The sequence below is a fragment of the Echinops telfairi genome, unplaced genomic scaffold (genome assembly GCF_000313985.2).
Source record: "Echinops telfairi isolate 266 unplaced genomic scaffold, ASM31398v2 ScPeMD7_3533;HRSCAF=4204_0, whole genome shotgun sequence".
In the NCBI taxonomy this organism is placed as follows: domain Eukaryota; kingdom Metazoa; phylum Chordata; class Mammalia; order Afrosoricida; family Tenrecidae; genus Echinops; species Echinops telfairi.
In genome coordinates this window covers 32,987,505-32,996,819 of record NW_022107431.1, presented here as the reverse complement: position 1 = coordinate 32,996,819, position 9,315 = coordinate 32,987,505, and positions in this window count along the sequence as shown.

The window sequence follows — 9,315 nt, the reverse complement described above, 5'->3', positions numbered from 1 at the left end:
CAAATTATAGAACAATGATTTCACATGCAATGTTTAATTTCACAAGCAAGTAACATTGTTTGGAATTTAATGCAACCATGGTTGCAGCATTACATTGACAGGGAGCTGACAGAAATTCCAGCTGGATGCAGAAGAGGACATGGTACATAGGAGACCATTGCTGATACCAATGGATCTTGACTGAAAGCAGAGAATGCCAGAGTGATGTTTACTTGTGTTTTTAATGATGCCAAGGCTTTATTAGACTGTAAGAATTTTAATGAACTATGGATAACCTTGAGAAGAATAGGAACTTCAGAACACTTCATTGTGCACATGTCGAACCTGGACATGAACTGAGAGGCAATTGTACAAACAGAACAAGGGATATGGCATGGCTTAAAATCAGAAAAGGTGTGCATCACGGTTTTTTACTTACACTAAGTTTGTTCGATATAGATGCTGAACAGATAATCTGAGAAGCGGAACTTCATGAAGAAGACATGGAATAAGGGTTGGAGGATGGCTTATTAACAACCTGCACTATGTAAATGGCACAGCTTCCTTTACTGAAAGTGAGGGGGGCTTGCATTACTTGCTGATGAAGATCATGGACTTCAGCTTTCAATATGGATTACAACTTAATATAAAGAAAACCAAAATCATCATAACCGGACCAATAGATAACATTACGATAAACAGCGGGGAAAAGATTGAAGTTATCGAGGATTTAATTTTTTTTCAGATCTATGGTCACTGCTCATGGAAGCAACACTCAAGAAATTAAATGGCATATTGCATTAGGCAAATCCATTGCACAAACCTTCTTAAGGGGTTGAAGAGCCAGGATTTCACTTTGAAGACTAACGTGCACCTCATGCAAGCCACGGAATTTTCAACTGATCCTAATGCATGTGTAAGTTGGACAATAAACACGGAAGCCAACAGAATCGATGCATCTGAATTATGATGGTGTTGGTGAAGAAACTGAAAGTGCCAGAACTAAGTGAATATAAATATGAGAGAGAAAATAAAGCAGAAAAACAATAGAATCAGCATGACTAGAAGCTGGTTATTTGAGAAGGTTAATGAAACAAAAAAATATTGCAACATCTGACAAAGACGATGCGAATTTCATGGATAAGAAATTACATTGGAAACATCACAACAGAACAGTCAGATAAAAAGGATAGTAAGAGACTACTATGAATGACTGTATTCCAACAAATTTTAAAATCTGGACGTGACAGGCATATTTCTAGAAGCATGCTATCTACCTAGACTAATACAGATGGACAAGGAAAACTTGAACAGATCCACAAGAAAAGAAGAAATTGCAGAAAAGAAAGCTGTTTTTTTTCCTTTCATTACTATGATTGTTTTTCTTTCTATTAAATACTTTTATTGGGGGCTCTTACATCTCTTATCACAATCCACACATTCATCCAGTGTGTCAAACACGTTTGCACATATGCTGCAATCATCATTTTCAAAGCTTCTCCTCCCACTTGAGCCCCTGATATCAGCTCCTCATTTATTCCCCCTCCCTCCCTCCCTTACCCACCCTCCCTCATGGACCCTTGATAAATTATAGATTATTATTTTCATATCTTACATTGTCCTCCGTCACCCTTCACCCACTTTTCCATTGTTTGTCCCATGAGAGGGAGTTATAGGTTGATCCTTGTGATTGATTCCCCCTTTCTCCCCCCCACACCCTCCCCTAATCCTCCTGGTATCTTGTGGTAGTTATGTAATTGTCAATTTAAGGATTAAGGGTAAGGGTGGAGTATAGCCTGTCAATAGGATCATAGCCAATAAGGCCTCTGTGTGGGCATGGATTTCTCCTGAGAATTCTGGGAAATCCTAATTTTCCTCCTTGGAAGCCGGAGATACTTCTCTTTCTCTGCCACTCCCTGGAAGACATTGCCACTGACAAGACACATGGATCTACACAAGTGCCCTAAGTTGGAGAAGCTACATGGACCCACCCTGATGCAGCCCTGGGTACTGGAGAAGCTATGCAGAGACCCCTGCCAGAGCTGAGATGTTTCCAATGCCACTGGATCCAAAGACTTTCTACCCACTGGCCTGTGATCTACATTCAGCATCTTTGCTTGTGTTTTGTAAGTCTGTAGAGGACTTTATAGATTGGTATTGGACATATGGGCTAATATTGGACTTACAGACTTGATCTGGACTGGGCTTGGATGCTTTCTCAATGTTCAATTGTTCATACATACAAAACTCTTTCTTATACACATATGTGTGTCCATGGATTTGTTTCTCTAGTCTACCCAGACTAACACATCTCTCTACTCTCATTGTTGGCCCTGGGGAGTTTATCTAGACTGGATTCCCTGTGTTGTGGGCTCAGGGAAGAAATGAGCTAGTCAGGGTGCAGGATAGCACTGATGAAACACATAACTTTCCTCTAGTTCTTTAGTGCTTCCTTCCCCCACTATCATGACCTCAATTCTACCTTAAAAATCAGATTAGACCAGAACTAATTTTTTTTTTAAGTTCCTAAAAACAAAACATAACCAGTCTGGGCCTAGACAATTTTTCTGGAAAATTCTACCAAACATTCCAATAAGAGCTGACTAATTGTACTCAAATTATTTCGGAGTTTACAAAAGGATGGATTACTTCCCAATTCATCTTATGAAGTGAGTCTAGCCCAGATATGAAAACCAGGCCAAGACATCATTAAAAAAAGAAAAATTATAGACCAACATCCTTCATGAACATAGATGCAAAAATTCTCAACATAATTCTAGCCAGTATAGTTCAACATATAAAAAATAATAACCAGGTCATGACCAACTGAGATTCATACCAAACAGGGAAGGATATCTCAACATTAGAAAAACAAGCAACATAATCTACCACATAAATAAAACAAAGGAAAAGAACTACATGATCATATTGATCAATGTAGAAAAGACATTTGAAAAAAATCCAACACTTATTTCTGATTATTGCACTCAACAAAATAGGAATAGGAAGGAAATTCCTTAACATAATTAAGAGAATATATACCAAATGAACCGAACAGTATTTTCAATGGAGAGAAGCTGAAAGCATTCTCCTTGTGAATGGGAACCAGACAAAGATACCCTTTATTATCATTCCTATTGAATATTGTGTTGTGTTAACGCACGCTACGAGAAATATAAGACAAGAACAGGAATCAAGGCATTCAAATCAGCAAAGAGGAAGTAAAATAATCTCTATTGGCAAATGATATGATCCTACACATAGAAGATCGCAAAGTTTCAGCAAGAAAATTACTAGAATGAATTGAAAGATGGATCCGAGTGGCAAGGTATAAGATCAACATACAAAATATCCAGTCAGATTCATTGACACTACCAAAGAGAACTCTGAAAAGAAATCAGGAAAAAAGTATTATTTATAATAGCACCCAAAAGATGAAATACTTGAAAATAATTCTAATCAGAAGTGGAAAAAAGACATGTATAAAAGCTATAAAACGTTGCTATAAGAACCAAAGAGATCTACATAAATGGAAGAATGTATTGTGTCTTAATTAACATTCTCTACTTCTCTATTTTCTAATATTCATTGCAACAGAACTCACAAATAAACTTCATTATTAAAGGGCTTATTAGGGAAATTATTAGGGAAGTTAATAACACATTGTAATGCCAGTAAGAACTGCTCAGTGTTGAGTTGCTTATCAAGACATACTACAAAGTTCTTTCAGGTCTGCTAATAAAATGCTCCAAGGGGCATACTACACTTTGCTTTAAGCCTCAACTTGAAGGCATTTAGCTCAAGCTCTGCAAGTCAGCAAACCAGGCTCCCAGAATTAAGTGTCTAAAGGCATCCCACTTAGAAAGCTAGCCTCCTGCACAGTACTCAGCTTCACTTCTTCTGTGGGTTGGTAAGTCCATCACTCTGTTCTGTGCTCTGGTTCCTGGTTCTGCTGCTGATCCTCTGATGTGAGCTGTCTTACAGATTCAGGAGGTTCACTGCACAGAGGACGATGTGCTCCATTCTGGCTCTTGCTGATAATGAGATCCTTCCTCCTGCTTCTCAGGGGGCTCATTTTATGTATAACAGATGGCACTCCAGGAAATCCTGTTTACAATTACTGACAGGCGAATTTCAAATTCTATCAGTATCATCCTCCACCTTCTTACCAGACACAGGCAGGAAAAGGTCGTTTGGTGGGAGTTAGAGACTGTCTAGAAGAACTATTGTATATACTCGTGTATAAGCCGAGTCTTTCAGCACATTTTTTATGCTGAAAAAGCCCTTCTCAGCTTATACTCGAGTGATGGTCCCCAGTTACTTGTTCTCCAGGGCAGTGCGGGTATTCTCCGGTTTCTCCTGCTCATCTGCGGGCTCCTGCAGCCTCTGTGGCTGGTCCACGACTGCTGATATCGCCGCTCTTCTTTCCTCCTGCACCCGCCAGCCTCTGTGTTGTCCATGCTGTGCTGGGCAAGAATCTGCCCGCTTCTGTGTGCTGGTACCTGGCGCGCACCGCCTCCTTGTCAGATGAAAGTCGGATGCTGCAGCTCTTCTCCAGGGCTGTGACCAATGACGTAGTCTTTACAGTCTTAACTGTGCTTGGTCACACCTCCTTGCTCCGCCCAAGCATTGCTGAATACTAGTACCTGTATATCTCTGGGCTTGGATACGCAGTACGATTATTTATAGTACTTAGTCAGCTATATTTTATTTTCTTATTAACTCCTATCTGGACCCAGTGTTAACTGTGCTTCCATAGAGCAGCCTGTGTTAGGGCTCATAATATACCCGCTGTGTTGTGTACCCACTGTGTTACTGCATGTGTTGCATTAGCACTTCACATACATAAGTGGTAATGCAGCGCATGCAATAACACAGTGCATACACAACACAGCACATATATGATGAGTGCTAACACAGGCTGCTCTATGCAAATAGTCATGTCATCACATTCTGGAATATCATCAGCCTGCATTAGGCCTCAAATTATATATAAGCTGCACTGTGTATGTGTGGTATGGCAGTGTATGTAGTAATGCAGCCCATGCAGTAACACAGCATGTATAGTTATTGTTGATACTATATTGTTTTTGTTGACCTTCTTTTTCACTTACAGAGCTAGTTTACTGTTTTTCTTTGAAATATTCAAAAACAGTTAACCTACTGATGTCTCAGTTAATGTAGTTTTATTGGTACCTATTTTTATTTTGAAATTTACCAGTAGCTGCTGCATTTCCCACCCTAGGCTTATACTTGAGTCAATAAGTTTTCCGAGTTTTTGTGGTAAAATTAGGTGCCTTGGCTTATATTCAGGTCAACTTATACTCGAGTATATACAATACATTAAATAATTCACTGCCCCTGGATATACCATGCTCAGAGATAGGAAGAGTTCACATTGTGAAACTTATCAATACTATCCAATGTGATCTACAGATATCATGCCATTCCAATTTGGATTCCGACATCCTTCATTGAAGAGACAGAAACATTAATCACTAATTCCATATGGAAAGGAAAGCACTGCTAAAGAAGAACAAAGTAGGAGTCCTCAAATTTCTAATGTTGACACCTACTATACAGCCCTGGCAACGAAAACACCCTGGTACTGGTACAGCAACTTACACATAGACAGTGGAACAGAATCGAGAACTCAGAAGTAAATTCATCCACCTATAGACAGCAAATCTTGACAAAAGGCCAAGAAACATAAAATATGAAAGAAAGTATCCCTTTAACAAGTGATGCTGACAAAACTAGATATGCATTTGCAGGAAAATGGAGGAGGACTCCTATGTCACAGCATATAAAAAAATGAACACAACATAGATCAAAGATTTAAATGTAAACCATAGAATTATAAAATTTGTTAATTAAAAAGTAGGGACAAACTTAAGAGCTCAAATACATGACATAAATTCACTAACGTATATCACTGAAAACACACGCAAACAACAGAGGGCAACCTGTTGTTTATAATGGCTTATAACTGTTTACAACAGGAACATTATGAAAATAAGACATGTGCATAAAGATTTCACTAAAAAAGTAAGAGAGCCCGCAGACTGGGGAAAAATTGGCAACGACATATCAGATAAGGGACTAATCTCTCAAACTTATAGAATACTTCAACACCTCAAATAGAAAAGGAAAGTAATCCAGTTAGAGTCTGAACAGAGGATATGAAAAGACCCTTCACCAAAGGAGATATTAAATGGGCAGTAAACATATGAAGAAAGGCTTGAGATAATCGGTCATTTGAAAGATGCAACTCAAAACAATAATGAGATATTGCCACTCCCCAGGGTTACTTACAAAGTTTGAAAAAACAAAATCCACCAAATGCTGGTGCGAGTGAGTAGAGACCAGAACCCGCATCTACTGCTGGTCGAATTGTAAATGGTGCAGCCTCTATGGAAAGCAGTATGGTGCCTCCTCAAAAAACTGGAAATCAAAACATCACACACACAAAAACCCATTACCATTGAGTTTATTCCATCTCATAGCTACCAGATACGACAGAGTAGAACTGCCTTGTGTTACTAGACTGCAAATATGCATGAGAGTAGAAAGCCTCATCTTTCTCATTCAGATTGGCTGGTGGTTCAAACTGTTGGTCTTGTGGTTGGTTAACAGCGCTATGAAAACCCACTGCACCATTCCTGGAAACACCAAGCAGAAGAATTTGTGGGTCATATGATGATGAGACGTATCATATGACCTACCAACCCCACTATTGGTATAAATCCTAGAGAAACAAGAGCTGCGGCATGAATATATATGTGCATATCCATGTTTATGGCATCACTATTCATAATAACAGAAAAAGAGGGAAACAATCTAAGGCCCATCAGAGGAACAATGGATAAACAAATTGTGGTTCATGCACACCAAGGAATATTACGCACTGTTTAAAAATAGCAGCCATGGAAACCCTCATAACATGGATGAACCTGGAGGACATTATGCTGAGTGAAAAGATAAAATCATAAAAAGATGAAAATGAGGGGGTACCCCCCAAAACTCAGAATTCTTTTTTCAAAGCTAAGTATTTAAATTTATTTTAGAAAACAACCTTATCACGTTCAAAGTACTCACCATTACACTTAATACATTTGTCAAATCTGCAATTCCATTCTTGTAAACATTTTTCAAATTCATCTGTTTGGATGGCTGACAGCACCACCTTCATTTTTTCCTTCACCTCTCCTACATCTTTAAATCACTGATCTTTCATGTCCCTCTGCATTCACAGAAACAAAAAAAGTCACATGGAGGGAAGTCAGGTGAGTCAGGTGCATAGGGCAAGAGAGGCATGCTGTTTTTTGCCAAAAACTGTTGCACTGAGATGGCTGTGTGAGCAGGTGCATTGTTGTGGTGGCAAAACCAATCCCCCATCGACCAAAAATCAGGCCTTTTTTTTCTGCACACTGTTACACTATCTTTTCAGAACCTCTAAACAGAAAGCTTGATTAACAGTCTGTCCTGGTGGAATGAACTCCAAATGTACTATGTCAGCATTTTTGTTCATTTGGGAAGTTGATGGGCGTCCAGAACAAGGTTCGTCATCAATCAACATTTCACCTTTCTTGAAACAAGAAAACCACTCATACACTTGAATTTTTCCCACAGTGCTGTCCTTATAAGCTGTGTTCAACATCACAACAGTTTGGGCGGCATTTTCCCCAAGCACGGAACAAAATTTCACAGCCACATGTTGTCCTCTTAAATTGGCCATCACAAAAAGCAAGGCTTAGTGAAATTGCTTTTATGGAAAAAATGCACTGTGACCAGAGAACCTTCATGGGCAATGCCACTGGGTGCACTAACTCTAAGCCAGTTGTTCAATGCTCACCTAGAGGAAAAATGTGTACTATGAAAGCTCTGCTCTGCCCAGCATGATTCCAGGGTTTTTTGTTGTTGTTGTTTTTGGGTACCCTGTGTAGAAACTCTGTACTTTCTGCTTTATAATACAGTCTATCCCTTTAAAAAGGAGAAAAAAAGAAAGCAAAATCCTCCAGGGGCTCTCCAGCGATACCAGTTCTGGTGTAACCCTTTCACAAGATTCACAAATCTGGATGGGACACCCCTTTGGCGTAGCAAACCTGTCTCCTACACACCACTGCAATGGCCCTCATTTCTGAGTGCCCTACATGCTCCAGAACAGTCATTTTCCCTAAAAAGAGTCATTTTCCTGCACTTACATGTATGTGTGCTTATGGAAAACATACTGCTATTTTGTTCTCTTATCTTTTTACACAAAATGTGTCATACTATCACATATTGTATAAGTGGTTCTTCCCTTTGGCTTTGGCATTACAGGCGATGCCTTGGAAACCTTTCTATGTCCTATTCTCAAAACCAGACTCACAGGAACAACTCTACAGGGTGGGGTAGAACCGCCCATTTGAGTTTTCTGATGGAAAACAGCGAGCCTCATCTTTCTCCATCAGAATACCTAGTAGGTTTGAACAGCTGACCTTGTGGTTAGCAGCCCGAGGACTCGTTCTATGTCAGGATACAGAACCAAAAATGAAGCTGACTTTTTTTTTTTTTTAGCAGTTTTACTGGCACTTCATCCACATGTCCTACAATTCAATAACTCAATCATATCAAGAAGAGGTGTACAGTCATCACCACAACCATTTCTAGAACATTTTCTTCTTCCTTGAACTTGTTGTGTAATTATTTTTTTAAATTGTGGCAAAACATACATAAACAAAACATTCTCTAATTCAACAACTTCTAAATGTATAATTCCATGCTATTGATTATACTCTTCATGTTGTAAAACCATTGCTGCTATTTTTTTTTCAAATTATTCCACCACCATTAACATAAACTCACTACCCACCCACACCCCACACCCCCAAGCAAAAACTTCCTCCTTCACCCATGGTAACCATTGGTCAAGTTTGTATGTGTGTAGTTTTCTTGATAGAATATTCACATATCATACAGTTCCATAGTTAACTTGCTTATAAAAGGAGTTGTAGATACATCATCACAATCAGTTTTAATGCTCCCTCCCCCTCCTGCATTCATTGTTTGCCTCCCCAAGTCCCTCCCCCCTCCCCGCTGCCTGATTTGTCCTATATAATTCCAGAGGAAATGTTCTTGCCACAGTTTAGTTAGTTGTTTCCTGGCTACAGTCACCTACATGGCTGCCAGTTTTTTTCACTGTAAAAGTTACCCTGCATGAAATAGGTGTAGGTAAAAAGTCACTACAAAAAGTTGTCCACCACCACCACCACTACCACCACCCACCCCCACCCACTATCATGATTCCATTCTACCTTACAAATCCGGCTGGACTGGAGGATGTATACTGGTATA